This window comes from Coturnix japonica, chromosome 1 (genome assembly GCF_054131305.1).
Source record: "Coturnix japonica strain WE chromosome 1, WE-NBRP24, whole genome shotgun sequence".
NCBI classification, from domain to species: Eukaryota; Metazoa; Chordata; class Aves; order Galliformes; family Phasianidae; genus Coturnix; species Coturnix japonica.
Genome location: NC_140663.1, coordinates 44,684,411 through 44,704,495, shown reverse-complemented (window position 1 = coordinate 44,704,495; position 20,085 = coordinate 44,684,411). Strand labels below are relative to the sequence as shown.

The following is a 20,085-nucleotide window of genomic DNA, read 5'->3' as shown; positions in this document are numbered from 1 at the left end:
AAGAAACACAGCCTGCAGGATCAAAAATGAGTCTGTCGATAACAGATGCTGCAAAGACTCCACTGTGCCCCACTGTTTGTTAGCAGAAAGATGATGTCTGCTTGCAGCTGGTGGGGTCCTCTGAGAGATTTCTTCTTCCTTACAAAAGGTTTCGTTGCTGATAAAAAGCACTGAACTAGCAGCACCAGGAGGCTTAGGTCTCCACTGAGCCAGGCACAGATTCCTCACAAGCACGGAAACCATCTCCTCCAAGTATTACCCTGATTCTAATCCTTCCCCCTACTACACAATTTCATGCCACGCACAGGCTCGCCACTGCACTTCTGCAGCTTTCATCTGGAGGCACTTAGATGCTACAGGAACAGGCATTAGAGACTAGCTTGAAGATAGATAATACAAAAGATGACAGTGAGATCGGGCACCTACAGGTCACACAACCAGGGACTGAAGCTGATACTCACGGTGGGACAGCTAAATCTTTAAGTAAGTGTAAAGCAAGGGCAGCAAGACCGTTTCTCTTCCTCCAAGAAAGACATCAGCATGGCTGCATTCATTAACATTTCCTAACTCTCTTCCCATGCAGCCCCAGGATTTCCCATACCTTCCTCCTATTTCTTTTACGCTCACTTCAGATAAGAAGCGCTACATCTGATCCTGCGCAAGGGAGCAGCGGTATCAGACATCTCCCAAGGAACTGCAGCACAGACAGGGAGGGCTCTCCTCTCATTAATTCACTGAAATTGAACTTCCCCTCAAACAGTCACGGGATCTCTGCGCTCACTGCAAAGTATTTTGGAAGAGCACGGATTATCAGCTCCTGAGTGGCACATCTTGGCTGCATCACTTGGAAGCGGACACGAGCAGCATCTTCATAAGACCTAGTGTTAAGTCCTAGAGCCCCATTTCCACAACAGAGAACCAACTGGATTGAAAGACTTTGGAGTTTCTCAAAGGAAGAAAAATGATAAAGCAGCTGAAGGCAGGTAGTGTGAATCATAGCAGGAAAAAAAATACATAAATCACCTACAGAGGAGACAATTCTGCTCTATCTTTTAATACTGCAACAATTCTGTCCTCTCATCCTCCCATTACAAGGAGCTGATTCATGAAAATAGCATCTTTGTACCTTAAGACCCGCTCGGCTTCTTCTGCTCCTTCCTTTTACCTCCTGCCAAAAAGCTGCTCCTGGCAGAATCAGAATTAGTTGCTGTGAAAATGATTGCGGTGTTGCAGACAAAGGGATCTGAGTCCAGTGAAAAGGCTGGGAACAACAGAAGCTGAACTTTTGAGGAAAAAGGGATCACATTTCCATGCAGATGTCCAAAGCAATAAAGGTGGAAATTAAAATAGAAAGCCACACAAATATGATTCCCTGGCAAGACTGTCTCCAATAAGGCAGAAAAGGCCATCAATAAATCTTCATTATCTGAATTGCTAAACATATCTAAATAAAAGAAGAAACCCAAATATTAGAAGAACCCATCTTTTAAAATGTCCTTACATGAAACCAGCTCTGCTTTGCCACAGCATGTCTTACAGAGAGGGATTTTTTTTCCTTTTCCTTTTAATTCTGCTGCCCTTTCACAGAGGTTTCATCTGTTGGTTTTCTTTCTGCCTACAGGGAAGTGGGAATTTCCAGGCTTGACAAGCTTAAATCCCCTTGACGTACAGTCCCAAATTTTAGAGGCAGCTCAGATTTTGACTCTTACTTCATTCCCCGTTGGTTTTCTCCCTGATGCACACAAGAGCTGTTTGCAATCTCGGCTGTTCTAACCAGGAAGAACAAAGTTGGTTCCCCCACCTCCTTGCTGCTACCACCATACAGAGGCCAGGCACACAGCCCAGCGCTGGAGCAAGGCTTGCAGCAGGAAGAGGTGAAAGCAGAGCGCAGCAGACTAGACCAGAAGCTGCATCTTCTACATTTATCTGCTAAGGAAGGCTGTATTTATTTTGTGTAGTAGTAGTCTTAGGGTCCACTTAAGATATATACGCATTACATGAAATCTCATTAACTTCTTGGCAGAGAAACCAAATTAATTTTTTTCCTGTCACATGCAGTGACGCTTTCTGCTCCTGATTCATCAGAGACATTGGCTTATTAAAAATATTTTAGAGGTTTCACCACTGTTTACTTATATATCTCATATTGCTAACAAAACATGAAGAAAAAACACTTCAAACACAACCGCTTTAATTACTTTGCATCTTGAGACTCATAAAAGTACATACAATGCTCAAAAGCCCTAATTCTAAATTTCAGAAGACATTAATTTCTTATTTTAGTGCCCTGTGTTGCTTTAAAGTCATGCTCAGCTCTAAGGAAGGGTAGGCAACATGAGAACATACAGAACTTAGAGCTTTAAGCACAGCACCTTTGGTATTTAGGAGCATTACCTACACTTAGCAGTGGGGTAAAGAGGCACATGTTCCCTCAAGTCACATACCCCAAGCAATGACAGTACTATCAGGTAACAGAGTAAACCAACTTGGGTTAAGAACACCAGCATTTAATCCATTAAAGCCCATGCAGACCTTTACAAGGTGCAAGTGATGGGAACACCTAGTAGAACCTGACGTAGTTTCTATTGCAGGATTCAAGGAATCCTTCCAGCTGCTGACCATCAGTGACTTCAGGTCTACACTAACAAAAGATCTGCTTGTGTACCAGGGCTGTGCCCACTCTTCTTGAAGAGATGCTCTCCCGCAGCTTGGAACTTTCCTGGCAGTCACAGTTTTCCCATAGAGGTGACTAGGAAAAGAGGCCACCTATTTAACCCTTCTATAAATGTGCTCAGGGTAACTAGACTTAACATGCTGCCTGTTACACTGGGGCTCCCAAAAGAAGGTAGGCTCCTCTCCTCAGAGCATCACCAGCAAGCACAAGAAGAAAAGACTCAATAAGCAAGACACTTGTCTACTTATCAACTCAGTCAGCTAATTTTAGAAATAGCCCATAGCCACAAATAACATAAAAGGAAACCCCAACACAAATTCTTTCACAAGAAGCAGAAGCACTCTGGAGAACTGCAGTCTACAGAGAGGGGCCAGTAACTGTGGCTGAACCCAGGTCTAAGGAAAGAAGCTGTTTAAGCTGGCAGAGAGGAACCACTGGGCTGGGGTGAAATTCCAGCTCCCCGTGGAAGCATCCTGTGGCTCGGGAGTCCCCACTGCGGCCACACAGGGGAAGGCGGGGGTGAGCCTCAGGATGACTTCTCTTCTCTGAAACCAGCAGCGCTTCCCACTCCTGTGGCGTGATTCATCCCTCAGGCTGCAGACAGAGGTGCTGGCTTTCTCTCAGCGCTGATGAGAAAGGGTAGGCACCCTGTTTGTAATCAGCCAGCATTATCTCATCTCCAGAAACTGTAAGTCAGCAACTAGCCTTAGGTGGTAAGTAGGGGGTTTCCTTAGCAGTTCCTTCATTGAGACAGAAGTTGGAAAAAGGCAAAAAAAAAAAAAAAAAAAAAAAAAGGGCAAAAAAAAAAAAAGGTTACAAGAAAGGGAATATTTTAGCAGAGAGGGGGAACCAATTAATGCTTTCAGCTTGTTCCCCTTCACCACTGCCTGGAAAGGCAGCTCTGATACAAGAATCTCCTGCCTAGGGCTTTCTGAGAGCCCCTCACACAGCCACACTGATTGCTTCCCCCACTCAGGGAGACAGACTGTCCTCTACCCTAAATGCTTTTATCCTCTTGATGAGGTCTCTTACCCAGCTGGATCCTGCCTCACTTCTCCCACCGCAATCTCTGCGCCTGAGAGAAGACACCTGGGGACCTTTCACTTTGCTTTGGAAAGAGATTTAATCCTTTCACATCCTGGCATGGGGTTGGAGCCATGTACTGCTCCCTCTCCTCGAGCGTCTCTGGATACAGTCCTGTGCAACGGATGTCCCCAGATGAACACAATTCAAAGCAAAAGGTTTTCTCTGCTGTTTTCTTGCTCTTTCAGGAGTCATATAAAAGCAGGTGTAGATAAAGAGCTGAGGAGAACCCTGCAGGGAACAATCCCACTGTACCCAGACAAGACGATGAGGCTTAAAATCTCTTCTGGGTCTAATCGTAGCTAAATCAGGCCCTGGATGTCCCCCGCCCTCCATTTTGGGGGGTCCATGCCTCTTGTTGCCCCTGCAGCAGCTGATCTAACCAGGAGGCCGGCATGGCTGCCCCCCAGAGACCTGAGGGGGACGGCAGGCCTTTCAGCTCACCTTAAAGGGCAGTGGGGGCACTCCTGCCCTCTGAGAGTGCTCACTTTCCCTCTAAGAAGGGGCAGACCACAAATCCCTTAAACGACACCATCATGATGGTGCTGAGATGCTGAGAGCCCCACAAGTCCCTGTGGGCTAGGGCAGGGGACCTGATGGGCAGCAGTGCTTTGGGCTTGGGATATTTTGCCTCCCAAGACCCGGACTCTTTGCCTGGGGAGGTCCCCGCGGGTGTCAGGGCAGGGTGAGGCCAGAGAGCTGCCGAGCTGCAAATGGGGCCTTCCCGGAGCCCGCCGGCCTGCTCCGACTGCAAAAGTGCCGCACGATTAATTATCCATCTGCGCTACAAAAGCTCAGCCCTGTAACTGCAGGGGGTGCTATTCATCAGCCTAGAGACGTGCTGGCAGAGGACAGCCAGGGTCCAGCAGCTGACAGGGAGAAATAAATAAATACAAAAGCGGGACGCGCTGTGGGTCGCGGGGGTGGACGCGCGGCGGCAGCGGGATCCTGGTGACCCGGCGGCGGCGGTGTCTGTGCCGCGGGGCACGGCGGGGACCCCGGCCGAGCGGGGCGGCCGGCGGCCATCGGGGCGAGGCGTGGGGCACGGCCGGGGCACCGGGTTGACACCTGCACGCTCGGCCCGTTCCCCAGCCTTTCCCTCGCCGGGACGCAGCCCCGTGACACGCCGGCAGCAGCAGCAGCAGCAGCCCGAAGCGGCTTCGCCGCAGGAGCAAATTCAGAAGGACCCCCCGCTCCCTGATCCCTCTCTTTTGAAGCCCCCGTTTCCCGGAGCGGGCACTTAACGAGTACAAACGCAACACGGTGCCGAGCATCCTTCCCCTGTCACTCTCGGCTCCCCTTCCTCCTCCAGACACACGCGCTAACACAAAATGACGGCTTCCTCGGCAGGCTGAATGAGCAAAGCCCTCGCGCTGATCCCTAATTGTCTGCGTTTTACTCTCTCGCTCCACTCGTATCATATCACACAACTCAAAGCAGCCCACCCACTGCCCCCGCCTTTGTCCGAAATCTCAAATGAATGCTAAATTGGACACGGGAAAATATATATATATATATATATATAGTGCTGAAGAAGAAGGGAGGGGCAAACTGCCCCCCCACCCCTCTGCCTCCATCCCTTTTTTTTTTTTTTTGTTATTCCTTTTTTTTTATTATTATTATTTTGAGGTTGCTCTTTGCTGGTGCACCCACGCTGCTATTGTGTCAAAGGGAAGAAAAAAGAGAAAGAAAGAAAGAAAGAAAGGAAGGCAAAGGAGATTGTAAAGCAGCAATCCCATCTCTCAGCCCTCGCGAATGTGACCCCGAGGCCCTGCCCTCCTCCTCCCATCAGGGCCCCCACCCCGTTCCCAACCTGCGGATCCGGAGGAAAACAACAAACCCCCTCTGAAACCAAAACAAAAAACGTGATGCGGGCAGAGAGAGGGGAATCAGAAACGGCTACAAACACAAACAAACCACGCAGGCACATGCACCAACCCAATAACCCATTTATGTCGGGCTGCAGGCTGGAGCCGGGCTGCGGCGAGCAGCCAACAGCTGGGGCCCGGCGGCGGCGGGGAGCTCTGCCCCAGCTGCGTCCCTGCGAGACGCCGCAGCCCCTGCCCGCAACCCCCCCGTACACACACGCACACGCACCTCGGGCGGCCGCGGCGTCACAGGGTGACACGCAGACACGGGCGGGCGGCCGCGCGCGTGGCCTGCCGGATGCGGCCTCTTTTACACTCTAAACTTTGGAGAAAGAGAGAGAGACATAAAGCCCATTTACTGTACCTTTCTGGCATCTTTCTCAGCTTTCCCTGCTGCTTCTCCCCACCCCCTTCCGATTTATCTCAGCTACTGGTTTTATAAACCGAGAGGGTGGGTGGGGGGGGGGGGGAGGGAAGAGGAGGGGGCTTTTTTTCTCTTCTCTCAGCCCCGTCTGCACCTTCTGCCCGAGCAGAGTGAAGTCACACGGCTGAGGCTGTGACATCACAGCGAGCCTACAAACACCGGCTTGTGACTTCACTGCAAGGCAGATCGGGGAGGATGAGGAGAGGGGAGGGGAAAAGGCTCTTATTCAAACACGTATCTGCAGTAGTAACAAAGGGAACTCGGGAAACGGCTGGCCCAGAAAATGGCTTTTTTTTTTGTTGTGGGTTTTTGGTTTTTTGGGGGGTAAAAAGCATATTCTCTTTTTTTACTCCCCCTTAACACGCCCCTCCCTCCCCCCGCCTCAAAAATAAATAAGTAAATGAATAAAGTTTGTGACCGCCACAGGAATACCTTTCACCAGTGGTTTGGGCAGGACAGGCAGCGTCCCCAGCACTGCCCGCCGCCTGCAGCCCTTTAGGACTGAGCCACCCCACCCCCGCCGTGCTGGGGCTGAGACCGAGAGGAGCCCGGCAGGGGATGATGGCAGGAAGGCGAAGGGGATGGGGGGAACTCGGCACTGCAGGTCACGGTGCTGAAGGAGCCGGCAGTGACGCACGGTGACAGAGGTCTGGCGGCTGCGGGTAGGGCTGAGGGAACGCTAATTACCACGCACTCGATTGGGGTTTTTTTCTTCCACTTGAGGATCTGAAACCACTTTTATGCTATAATTGGAATAAAAGGGGTAGTAAAGGTCAGGCTTAAGGTAACAGAGTTGAACGCGAGGCCTGAGGAAGGCAATAAGCTGTGAGGTTTTCGGTTCTCCATCCAATGTTCAGTTTTTAGGTGCCCTGGGAGGCTGGGGTAGATGAAAGGAATACCCGAAAGCTCTGACTGCATAGCAATGCCTGGATGCTGCAGAAGAGCACGATGTTAATGCATCTCTGAAACAACCCCCCCAAAAAAGGGGATTTACTGAGTATTGGCTTCATGCAAACAGGACAGTTGCAGGAATTGGGGTTCTCTTTGTTTATTCAGTTGGATGGTTGTTTTATTATTATTATTATTATTATTTTAATGGCAGTTTACAAAAATTTAACACAACCTCAGATATGTTGGTAAATAGGTAAAAAAAAAAAAAAACCACAAAGCCCTGTTCTTTGTGTTTAAAGCAGAATTTTCTTCCTCCTTTTGGAGAGCGGCAACCCGAAGCCTCGCGCTGCGCTAATCATGCCCGCAGGCCAGGAACGCAGGGGGATAATAAGCCAAGGGCACAGCCACAGCCAAGCCAAGTGCAAAAATATATGTGTATAAAAATTACAGAGCGCTAATTGCAGGCAATGCTATAAAGTTATCTGAACCGCAGAGCCAAAGGAGAGGCAGCTGTGCTCCTCACAGCGTGTCCACCCTGCTGCAGCCGCCACTCCAGCCCTCTCCAAGGCCAACCTGGGGATGGAGCATGGACGGCCATGCTGCACAGGGTGAGTGGGATGAGTAAGGGAAGCCACTCAGATCCCTGCCAGGCTGGCAGGTAGAGGCTCTGAGAGGCTCCTCTGTGCCGGAGCCGCTCCATCCATGGGCTCTGAATGCCAGCGCCTCGGGCACCGCCAGCATTTTCTTCCCAGCCCTGGCACAGCCGTGGCACCTGGGAAGATGTTCCCTGGCTGCCTGTGTCGTTGTACAGCTTCCAGTGCCAGCGCAGCAACACAACAGGCTGCCATGGAAGGGATGAGCTCTCCTTCAGAGTGGGAGGAGAGCTGGCATGCTATGGGCACCCACCTGACACTGTGCCCACCATACTCCCCAGAGAGCCTCACTCCCTGTTTGGCTGCAGTTTTGTTACAACTGAATCCCACTGGGTTGTTTCCTCCCCTCCTGCCTCCACGTTTGCCCCAGTCCTTTTCCTTGGGGACCTCCCTCAGCAAGGCACACAACATGGCTGCTGCAGTGCCAGGGTGCTCGCAGGCATGGGGAGAGCGGAGCAAAGTGGTGAGGAAAGCAGGAAACCCAACATGCACGTCAATGAGAACAGGCGTGCTCTGCCTCGGCCCATACCACCATTACCTGCCTTGGAGAGCAGCCAAGGTGCCCAGGCTGCATCCCTCTGTGCTGGTGCAAAGTGCGGGGCTTTGGCAGCGCGTCTCGTCCCAAGCCACAAAACCAGAGCCAGGGCAGGGGCTGAACAGGGGCTTCTTTTCACACAACTGCAATTGTTTTGTTGATGCGGAAAGGTAATTAAAAAAAAGTTCTGATTTCAAACGTGCCACAGAATTCCCAGAGCCCGGAGGCTGCTGCTTAGAGGCAGATTAATCACACTGAATTCTCCATCTAGATATTGCATGCACTCCAAACTCCCACCGCTAATAGCTCTAATATTCTCCTCAGCGTGTGCATGCTGCTGGTGTTATGTTCCAGGAATATTAATTCCCCAACTCCGGCTCCTTTCACTTGCGCATGTACCCTAAAGGCTTGCTGCCGGGCACTGGGAGATTAGGGAGGAGAGAAAACAGGGCTGGAGGAGAGCCGGGGTGCAAAGGTGCTGGCGGAGCTTCTCAAGGAAAGCCATTCATCTTCTTTGGATATGCAAGCAGCCCCAATAAAACCTACCTGAAGGCCAAGTTCTTTAAACAAAGACAGCCAGCTACACAGGCACAAGATGGTTGAAATTAAAATGAGTTCCCAGCGCTGGCTTTGTCTTTCCAGCTTCCTGCTACCCTGAGAACTGCCCCAAATTTCAATCCTATTAACTGTGGGATCTGAGTTACAGGTTCTTCTCCCATCCTCTTCACATCTGAAGCAAGGCATCTGAACCCTGTGGCCACCTGTCTGTCAGTCACACTGAGAATATGGCATGTTGTGGTGCAGCCACCCAGACAGCGGGCAGCACTTTATGGCCATGAACCCCTTCAGCTCCAGCAGAGACGGTCAGAGAGCTTCAGGGTGCAGCCTGAGCTCTCCACGCATTGAGGAACCAGGCGCATCCGCATCCCGCAGAGAAGAGAGGAATAAGTCCAAAGGGAAATGTGTAATTTTTCTTCAGATTGAAATAACCGCTGTTCCTAGTAAGCAGTTCTATGCGTGTGATCTATATATATGGCCAAAAGGCCGGCTGCTAAGCTATAAAATGAATGCACACTTGAAAAGTGCCATTTAAGATGCCTATAATGTAATTTTCAAAGCTGCTGAATGCCCAGAGCTCCTAGTGCTGCTCAGAGAAGCCTGTGAGCAGTCTCCAGCCTAAAAGCCAGGTCTGTTCTGAAACCAGCCCCACCAGGACTTGTGAAATCCAGCCTAGAAGGCCTCAGAACAGATGGCTGTGGCCATGATGTCAATTAGTAGTAGGCTTACTTGCCTGACAAGAAGTTGCCATTCTCAAGATGTCAAAATATGCATCTCCATGTATAACATAAGCCAGCATATCTAGGGTCAGCATGGAAAAGGGCATTTGGCCCTTTTGTTACAGGCCTGCTTTCACAGCTCAAAACACCCTACCTGGTTTCTGGGCTAAAGCCTGTAAGACCACAGATGTGGGGACATAGTTGGTGGCCCCACTGCATAGCTGTGACAGATTAAAGGGAAAATGCAACATTTTTATGGCTAAATACTTCACAGGTGCCTGGTGGCGGTGGCAGGGATGCAGCGGAACAGAGGCATTTTTCTAAGCTTCCTCTTTCCTATAGATCCTGTAGGTCTACAGCCACACGTGTGCCTTGAACTCTCAGCTCCCATTCCTTCAACTTGATTCCTGCTGCAGGAGAGGGAGGACAGGCTGTGAAAGGCCTTTGGGGCCAGACTCTGCTGTAGTATAAGGGGAGAGGCACTGCTTCCCCCCTGTGATAAACCAAGGCACCACTCTGCGCAGCTTAGACTCAAACGTGTGATCCTCTTTCTCTCTTTGTACACAAAGAATGAAGCTGATAGCAAGGCTGACATCTAAATCCTCACTATTGGACGGCTGAGATAACCCTGGTTGTTTTTGTTTTTAAAGCTCAAACATTGGAGAAGGGAGAAAGACAGAAGGATTTCAACCCCTGCCAAACCCTGTGGCCAGCCCCCTGAGTTACAGATCTATGAACTCTTATGGGATGAGGGCTCTTTGCTTTTATCTCCCTGTGCAGCTCATGTCCTCAGCCCTCTGCAAACAGATGTTTTACCCTCCGAGGAAAAAAGAGAGAGAGAGAAAGAAAGCACGGCCAGGAATGTTGTCTGCAGATGTCAGTCAGGACCTCAGCCTGGGTCTTACCTGCCAGTCCTGCAGGAGGAGGATACATGAATTTTCTAGTTGGATACTCAGCATCATCAAACAAGAAAATTGTGAGGTTTAGATTGTAATGCAGCCTCACGTTTGGTAAAAAGACCTCGTTATAAAGGGAAGGTGTGGGACCCAGGAGCCTATTCCTGGCACCTGAAAAATTAAAATTTCACTACAAATATCCTAAAGAAATGGTCAAAAATAGCACAGCATTTCAGACCGTTCCTGTCGAACGTGGTGCTATTGGCAAGGAGGGAGTGCTTGGAGGTAGAATACTGTCGGCTTTGGGGAAAGCTTTCTCTGCATTTTTTAAAACGATATGAAGGAAAATATTCTTGGGAATGAGAAGTCTAATGATTACATGTATATAGAGAGTGTCATCTCCATGTTGGCTTTCAGCAGAAATCTGCTCCCCCACGCCGACGCCCTCCCCTCCAGCCACCCACCCTGATATTCTTCTTCACCACTTCCCACCCATTAACCCAGTACCTGCAGTGCAGTGCTCAAGTGGGACTGGCGGAGCTGCTGCCGCTGTCATCTCGTCGGAGCTGGCAGTCACCTGCCAATCTCGCCCCCACTTCCTCCTCCCTCCCGCTCCCCCCACCCCTCGTCAGTGCCGCTCTCCCCGGGGATGGATCGCTCTCTCCCCCCCCCACAGCAGCCTCACAAATAACTACTGTTAACTCAATAATATCCCCCTCCAAGGTTTTTAATTACCAGCCCCGCGCGGCGCTCGAGGCAAGCAGAAACGGGATGGAGAGGGAGGCTAGCAACAGGGGGTAGGAGAGTTTGGATGGCTGTGGGCTTCACATGGCAGCTCCGGACTGCCGGTGGGATGCTGCAGCCCTGGCAGCGGGCAGGTGCAGAGCAGGGGAGGAAGGTGAGGGAGGGGGGAGGGGGGAATCAGGTGCATTCCCTTCTGTGCATCCTTGCAAAACACAGATATAGCTCACCATATGAAAGAGCCCAGCTTTTTGCTGTTGTTTTTTGTTGCAGGTTTTTTTTAATGTTTTGTTTTCTTTTTCCTTTGCAAGAGAGCCGTCTTATTAAGCCTTTTTTCCCCTCCCCCTGAAAATTCATGGCCTTGTGGTCTGCGAGCATTTTTCTTAGCCTGGAATTAAATGGACATGGCTTACTGAACTTTCAAACAAGCTCTCCACCTAATATTTGTTTGTTCACACCCATTTAAACTCCCTTGGTTTTTAACACGTCTGAGTAAGAGGGTTGTTTTTTTTTTTTCCTTAAATAATCAGTTAATGAAGTTTTATCTGAATAGCCCTAAGCCTATTAGTGCCAGGGCTGTCCGTGGAGCCCCCTCCCCCAAGGTTAAACAAGCCCACCATTCCTTTTGTGCTCTGAACAACACCCTGTGAAGAAAAGAAGCAAAGAGGGCTAAGAAAGCCCAAGCCCCATGCTCTCTCATTTTTTAATTATGACGAGATGCTGGAAAGAAGCATAAATGCAAGGCCTTCTGTTATTTCTCCCCCGCCTTCTCCTGTCCCTCCTTTGTAAGTCACCTTTACTATCAAGATGCTCTGAGTCTTCATTCGCTTAAATCAAGAGAGCAAGCTCAGGTCATTGCTGTTCCACTTCAGGAGTGGGGCACAGAAGACTTCTCAGGGGTGCACTGGGCAGAGAACAAGTTGAAGGGAATGGGCACAGTCCTGAGGGGCAAGGACCAAACACAACAGTGCCCACCATGCTCTGCTGGAAGGGCACCATCAACCGGCACCACCCGCCGCATCCTGGCCTGGCAGCCCCTTGGCAGACACCCCTGTGCCTCAGGAGAGCCTCCGCTCCCCAAAACCAACAGCAGCCTTCCCAACGCTTCATTAAACAACACAGCTTCCCACCATTGCCCCGGCAACCGACGAAGGCCTCCTGTTTGCCAGCTGGGGGAATTAAAGGCAGCCTGGCTGCCAGCCTCCAGCTCTGCTACCTTGGAAAGCTTGCCTTACACTGTCAGAAAGCACCCCTGGGCAGGGCAGGGGGCTGTACAGCCCTGGACGAGATGTGTTCCCCCAGAGAGCCAGGATGCCCTGCAGCATCCAGCACGCTGCAGCAGCCAAGGGCCGCTCCCCACCTCTGCTGAGCACTTCACCCATGATCCCCAGGGCTGGAGAAGGACTATGTAATGCTCCAAATGCTCCAACCGTCAAAGGTAGAAATTATTGCCCATTACAACACCATCCCTGTCCCCAGCATGACCACAGCTGCCAAGAGCATGAGCTGCCCCTTCCTTCACTGCTCTCCCTTAACAAACTGTCCTTGGGAAGGCTTTGAGTGAAAAACAGTAATTCTGTGCAGGCCTCAAGTGCACAGACCACCTCCAGTCCCTTTGCTTGCTCTCAACACAGCCTCATGGAGGAGCTCAGTGCTGCCCAAGCCCTCATTCACACTCCAGAGTTAGATGAGCTGGGTTACTGTCAGAGGGGGTGAGGGGAACAAACCCTATTCTCACCTACTCCAATGGCTCCGTACTACAGAAAACATATCCAGCAGAGCAAAAAGCAGAGCAAAACTTGCCAGACTATCTGCTACCTTCAGCACTTATCCCACAGCACAGCTCTGCAACACGCCAACTGCTTCCAGCAGCTTCTTCACATTACCACCACGGGCTACGAACACCACAGAGGAGGTCTGCCAAACTGGGGAGGAGAGGAAAACACCTCGCTCCACAGCAGCAGCGAATAAAGAAGTGCTATTCACAAAGTCGGGAATCCAAATCTGTTTTGTCCTGTTTTCCATGACTACTGACTGCGAGTAGAGGTCTCACAGGGAGGAGCATTAAGTATTTATTCCAGCTCTTGGTTTTGTCAGATTCTGCTGCCACTAACATGTTTCAGTCCTGTTTGGAAAATGACATGGCTTTTTTTTTTTAATCTAGGGATCCCAGAGCAGCACTGCAAGGGTACCTCTACCCTCATCTGCAGCTCACAGCCCTGCATTTCCCAACAGCAATGAACTCTTTCTTGCAAAATCTGCTCTATTCCAGAGCCTGAACGATCTGTATGCCCTCCTTCTCCCTTCCTTGTGAAATATTACTTAGCTACACATTAAATAGTAGGGGGAAAAAAAGAAAAAAAAAAGAAGAAAAAAAAAAAGAGAGAGGAAGAAATCAGGGCCTTCCAGATTCTGACCGCTACTTTGAACTGCGCAAGGAAATGGCATATGGAAAATGTGGAGTTGCTTATAAGCATTAAATAACTCGCTGATAATCTTTAGGGAACATAAAGGCAGCATGTCCATGCAACCCTACCAAAATTATCTGAGATATTCCATTTCAGTGACAGGAGACAGCACTAAGTTAAGGGTTCCTGAAGAAATCTAGAGCAGAGGTAAATATAAATAAGGGGCAGGAAAATATAATCATAGATTGGCTTAGGTAGAAAGGAACCCCAAAGCCCACCCAGTTCCAACCCACCGCCCAAGGGCAGGGCTGCTACGCACGAGCTCAGGCTGTCCAGGGCTCCATCCAACCTGGCCTTGAGTACCTCCAGGGATGGGGCACACACAGCTCTCTGGGCAAATAATCAAATATTCCAGTACAAAACTCCCCAGAAGAACCAACTCAAACAATCCAAGGGATATCTCTGAGATGAAGGGAAAATAGTATGAACACTTCAACATCATCCACTGGAAACAACAGTGATGGTGGAAAGAATGCTGCCTTACTTCTGGTGGGGGATGTAGAGAGAAAGGGAAGCTTTCAGTGGCTTGCAGGAGGAGCTGAGAGGGGAACCTGCGATATGCATGCAGAGCATGCAGGTAATAGCTGGACTGGGAGACACGGTTAGCAGGCCTCCCAGCACTGCTGGTATAATCATGCATTCCCTATTTGGGAAGTTTCTGATATTCCTGGCGAGGGCAAAAGAACCCCACGTTTCTACTTCCTGACCTTTACTTCCAAGCTGTGAAAGAAGCTGAATTCTGGAGGCTCAACATCAAACACCCACCCACCCTGAAACAGAACCCAATCTGTGTGTAAAACTCGGGTTTTTCAGGTAGCGCCAGGATGTGGAGGGAGAGAAGGCTGACAAGTCCTGTAGCCCGGGGACATCTGCCTGCCTCGGACTGTTCTCCTCCTGTCCCCACCTTTTGGACCACAAACCGCTTGCCACATGCTGCTGCCAAACCCACTTTCGTTTTTCCACACTCCTTGCTAATTAAACCTCCATCTCGTCTGCCTCTCCTCCCACCTGGCCCAGCTCACCTCCCCGCTTTCACACTGCTTTCATTCTTCCCCGCACCCGAGAGATCAGAGTTCCCGGAGCCCCGAAGGCCGGGGCAGACGAGGAGCCGAGCCACGGCCTGCCCTCCTCGCAGGCCAGCTCTGGGAGCAGCAGGGATTGCTGCGGGCGAGCCAGCGGCACGCAGGGGCAGAGGCTGCGTTGGCCTCGGCGTGCGCCCTGCGCTCATTTTCCCCGCTGCTGCCATCCATGATTAATCATCCCTGAGACACGCCTGCCGCTCCCCCCGGCTCCCGAACAACCACAGCGCGCTGCGAGAGCAGAAGATCCTCCTCGGGTGCCCGGCCCCGGCCTAGCCCGTGTCTCCTGGCAGGGACCCTGCGCGCTCTGCGTGCCGGCCCCTCGCCTGGCGGCCCGGCAATTAATCTCTACCCTCCCCCCATGTTCAGGCTGGCCCCGCCGCCCCCTCCCCCAGCCCCCGTCCATCTGTGTCTAATTGCGTTTCATCTGCAGCCGTTCTCTGGAAGACTCACCGGGAAGGTGTCCAGAAGACGCGCACAAGCCCAAGCACGCGCTCAGTGCGGGGCGTGGGGAATGGCAGCAGCGCAGAGCCGGAGCCCCACAGCCCGCACACACCTCCCTGGGCAGGGGACAGGGACCTGGTGACAAATACCCACAGAAAGTGGCTCCGGATAGCGCAGGAAATGGGAGTTTGCCTCCAGGCCTCCTGCTCACCAACTTCCCCGCATAAACAACGCGTTGTTAGCGGCACCCAGGGCTTCCTCCTGCAGAGCCCAGCCCTGAGATGGGGCTGTTTGGGGTTTCAGTGGGACATGTGCAGCTCAAGGGCTGAGGCCGCAGTTTCCCTTAGAGCAGGCTGGAGCCAGGTGGTTTCACACCTTACTATCACCTGACACAAAGGTACGGGGCTGACGCGTGTGGCCAGCCTGGCACTCAGCAAAGGAAACGTTCTCCAGAGTCAATCTTCCAGCTGCCAGAGGTCAGGGACTGAGCTACTAACCCATATAACACCATCTTGTCTACGTGCTCCAAAACTTCAAATACACACATTCACAGCTCTGAAGCAGGTGACACTTTTACTGTGGCAGGACAGCAATGTGGACCCCAACAAATCTTTCAGAGTTGCTTCAATCCACGCTACCAGTCGTTAACCTGGTTACAAGCAGGAGCTCTCAAGCTTTCTCTTTCACTTGCCTTCCATTTACAGTGGAAGCCAGCCCATGATATGCAAACACAGGAGTATGCAATTGAGTTACCATGACTAACGAGTTGCCATTTATCAGCTGAGTCACAGCAGCACTAAACTAACCAACCTCCTGATGGGTTAAGCCGATGTTTTTACTTCTTATTGCAATGAAGAAGGACGGCAAATGGAGTCAATTACTATAGCCCAGATGACGGCTTATAATCCCATCATGGTAAATCAACTCGCTGGCAATCATCCGTTCATACATTTTGCTCCGCCAATATCAGATTTACTCAAACATTTCGGTTCCACCAAATGCCATAAGCTAAATACACGTCTGCAGTACAACTGTAATGCTGTTTGTGGCCAGGCTGCAGAAAGCTACCGTCCTATTTTTATTCTTTTAAGCCCCTCCTCAAAACACTTATTTTAATGACAAGTGCTGCATTTGAAGATGTCCGTTTACAGAAGCAGATGTGTCACAAACATACACAGAGAGCTTGAAGAAAGCACAAAAATCATCCCTCTTTCTCTTGTTGTCTTTCTTGGATATTAGATGCTGATCTGAGAGCCCAGAGCTCTGGCCCTGACCCCCACTTACAATATAGACCTGCCCCACCTTGAACCACACAACGCAGCTTCTTATGAAGCTATAAAACAAGGGCAGGGCTGGTTTTGACACAAAGCAAGGAAGAATACATGCATTGATGCTAAAAAACCCCAATAATAATAATAATAAAAGCTCTGTACGTGAGACAACGGTTGTATAAATAACTAAATATGAATATATACAACAGATTTACCATGGCCCCAGAACTCTGACCTTGTGGGGTAGCCTACATACAAGGGTACTTTCCTGATGCTCACTTGTGTTAGGAAAACCAGTACCTGTGAGAGAACAGGCAGCTCTCCATCTGCAGTTGAATTGCATCTGCTTTCAGAGCCAGCTCAGAGCCAGCACATGCTGGGAGTAAACAAAATTCGTCAGGAGACAACAGTTTGTGACAAACAGGAGTAACACATGGACTTAGGACCACTGAACAAGTCCCCATGCACATCAACATCACGGAAACTACCACCACCCTCCTGAACCCTTACAGAGGGAAAGCCTCAGACACTCACCTCTCCTCCCACTGCTAGCAGCTCTCTGCTCCATGTCAACGTGCATCCTCCACGCTGGCAGAGGAAGTTTCTACTGGCATTGCCTAAACTGTATCGTCACAGTGCAAGGACTGTCAACCCCGTATCTTTCATCAGCACAGAGTTCTCCTTATCAGAGAAGGAGAGCACAAAAGGGAGGGAGAGACGCGTACACACAAGCAGTGTTTCTCTGATACTCAGCATAAAAATCTAATCAAAATTGTACCAGAATGGCGATGTGAAAAGCACCCTGCCAAGTCAGTAATAAATATAAAATTCATATCTTACATTTCCACAATATATCACCTCTCATCCTGCAGTACTTTAAGCATTGTTAGAACTCGGATGAATCCCCAAATCAGAACAGATTTGCACTGGAATCTAACATTTTTGTTGGCTTCACATTCATTCAAATTACATCCTTAAGCAAGAGTAGGATAACAGACACTTAAAATGGCCCCCTGAACGCGGCAGCAGCCATTTTAAATAGGGCCCAATTCCTTCCAGCCGCCTGATTAATTCCCTGAAGCTTGTCCCACCTCTGTCCCCCTCATTTCCCAAATCCTGCTCCCCCCACTACCTGTGCTGTGGCAAAGGAAAGGCCACATGGTGCTTTTAGGGTGCACAAACAGCTGCCCGCCCCAGTAGGCTCTATTGATGATATCCCAACTCTAACAGTATGCCACCTACCTCCAGAAGTCACAGCCACTGAGATTTCAAAAGACCATGAATCCTTCTCTTCTCCTTTCACTTTACCCAGGTTATGCCCCACACAGGTGTTACACACAGCATCCACGGGCACCAAGAGCCATGCTCTGTGCAGCTAACAGTAGTAACAGCTTTTTGTGAAGACCACATGGACTGTGAGAAAGGTGGAGGGGGAACAGAGTTCAAAGTGATCTCAGCTTGCTTTCCATTACTCATAGCCAACCTCCATGTGGCCTGTTACCCGAATAATCATCACCAAATCCTACCTGGCAGATGCACTTGCCAGTGATTCTGATGGGAATGATCAGCTGTGCCACACTTTCTAGTCCTATCAGTATGATTAAAACACAAAACTGTCCATTTTTTGCCCAAAGACTTCACATTCTCAAAGGCAGGTGTATAGAAGATGGGAGGCGTCAGAAAACCCCAAGGAACTGTGTAAGTGTTAATAGCAGTGGGTACTCTAAGACAGAAGCGCTGAGTTTAGTTCTTCACGCGTCATGCCGTATCTGAGCACAGCAGGTCTAAATAGGGAAAGCATCTTCTCAAAGCTCAGCTAGTGCCAAGGTATCCAAACAAAGACCAGGTTTTCACGACTGCTCAGCAACCAGAAGCAGTAGGTGTTCAGTTCTTGGAAATTCTGACACTGCATCTAATGAGCCACAGACGATCTCAAACTACTGCGCCATATGAGTAGTGGTAGCATAGCTAACTAGGGCTGGCAGCACCGAGACGTGCACTGCGAGGTTTCCCTTTTGTCAGTGAGATTTCTGAGATTGTTGTATTTTTCATACTTACATCTACTCTCTTCTTGGTGGCTCTGCCTGCAGACCAAGTATTTGGGAAAGAAAAACCCCACTGGAAGTCACAACAATGTGAATGATTTTAAGTAGTCCATCCAAAGGAGGAAAAAGGAGCTACTAATACTTAAAGATGCTTCTAACAAGAGGTGGGTGGTAAAGGTAGGAGTTTTCCATAGTTCTGTAGTTCTGTTTACATTTATCTGCATCTACACTGATGAAATCAGGGCAGTTATTTCACCTCTAGAAGCAGAAACACAGCTGCAGCACCATCAGAATCATGTCTTGAAATAAAAACACAAAAAAATCCCACAGTGTCATTTAGCTTCACAGTGCAACGATAAACTGTGCATCGTTTGTCTTTCTCTTTGTAGTATAGATAAGGCCCTGGAATAGCATTACCTCAGCTGTGGTCCACAGGTCACTGCTGGTCTGTGAAGCATGATAGGTGGTCCATGCAGCGCACTATCTGCAACCACTGCTCAGCGAGCCACAGCACCTAATAAAATTCCCCATCCATTGCCTGGTGTCATTTTTCCCATTATAAACACTGTATGTTTTTATGTCCATATGCCAGAAAAACACATCTAAGTGTAAAATATCAAAGTGCATTTACTTTGACTGCAGAGAAGCGACAGTAGGAGACCCTTCCTGAGCGAGCCAGCTACATCATTGTGACTGAAACACCAGCACCTCCTACTCATGGTCAGTGCAACAGCACTGGTGTTGGAGATGCACTGGTAGGGAGGCTCTTGGAGGAGACTTTTGCAACAAAGCCAATTCTGTGTGCGCTCTCCAGGGCCTTGATGTCTTTCTTGCAGTGAGGGGCCCAAAACTGGACACAATACTTGAGGTGACACAGCACTCGAGGTAAACTGATTTGGTTGCAACCGTATCTGAAAGCCGGTATTTAATTTTGGGCTAAACCTGATCAAAAAGCTTGTGATAAAACAGAAGGCTGCAGAAGTCGAAGTGAGAAGGGAAAAACACAGGCTTGTTACTGCACAGTACAATAAGGGAAAAAGAAGACAAATCATCTTAACAGGGAGGCATATGGTCTTGTCTTCTCAGGAAAATAATGGAAACGCAATCATTCGGGACAGTCACAACTAAATTGGACGCAAACACCGGAAAACATGCGGAAGGAAGTATCACATACACTGCCTTCTGATCACACGTAGAGCTAGGTAATCAGATCAGCAAGGGGTATTTTTGTTTGTTTGGTTTGTTGCTGGCAAAAAGACATTCAATTCCTCAGCTGAAAGGAGACCTATTCTTTGTGTCTACCTTGCCACTGCCTGCCAAGGTTCCAGTGCAGGAGTCCCTGTCACACAGGAATGTGACATATGCATACGAATAGGTCAGCACAGAGAGGTGTCAGGCTAAAAGTGCCTCCATTCCTGAGTCCTTGAGGATAGTCAAGAGATTGTGCTGAACCAGAAGGGTTGTTTGTTTTGCTTAAAATGTATTTACATCAACAAGTAATTAATATTTTGAGTAGAGAAGGTCTTTGTTAGAGATTCACCACGTTCACCCCTTCAATTAAGGTTTTAAGTGCTCACATTCATAGATCCATTCATACCTCCCACTTGTCCTTCAGCAACACCAGCAAAGACCAGAGTTTACATTTGTGGCACCTCAAAGATAAAAAAGCAACAACAAATCCTCCACAAAGCAAAAAAACACCAAATATATATATATATATAAATACCAAATAAAAA

General features: G+C 49.5%; 1 protein-coding gene across 7 annotated transcripts in view; it reads right to left on the bottom strand.

Moving 5' to 3' along the window:
• The window catches only part of TCF20 (transcription factor 20), a 109,742-nt gene that overhangs the window by 58,633 nt on the left and 31,024 nt on the right, over positions 1 to 20,085 (bottom strand). The window contains exon 1 of one of the 7 annotated variants that reach the window (XM_032444500.2): positions 10,809 to 10,887. The exons of 5 other annotated variants lie outside the window; for them this stretch is intronic. The gene's annotated coding sequence lies outside the window, so the exon portion shown is untranslated. Of the gene's footprint in view, positions 1 to 5,989; positions 6,168 to 10,808; positions 10,888 to 20,085 lie in introns of those variants that run through there. One more of the 7 variants, XM_015861471.3, reaches the window with a different exon arrangement.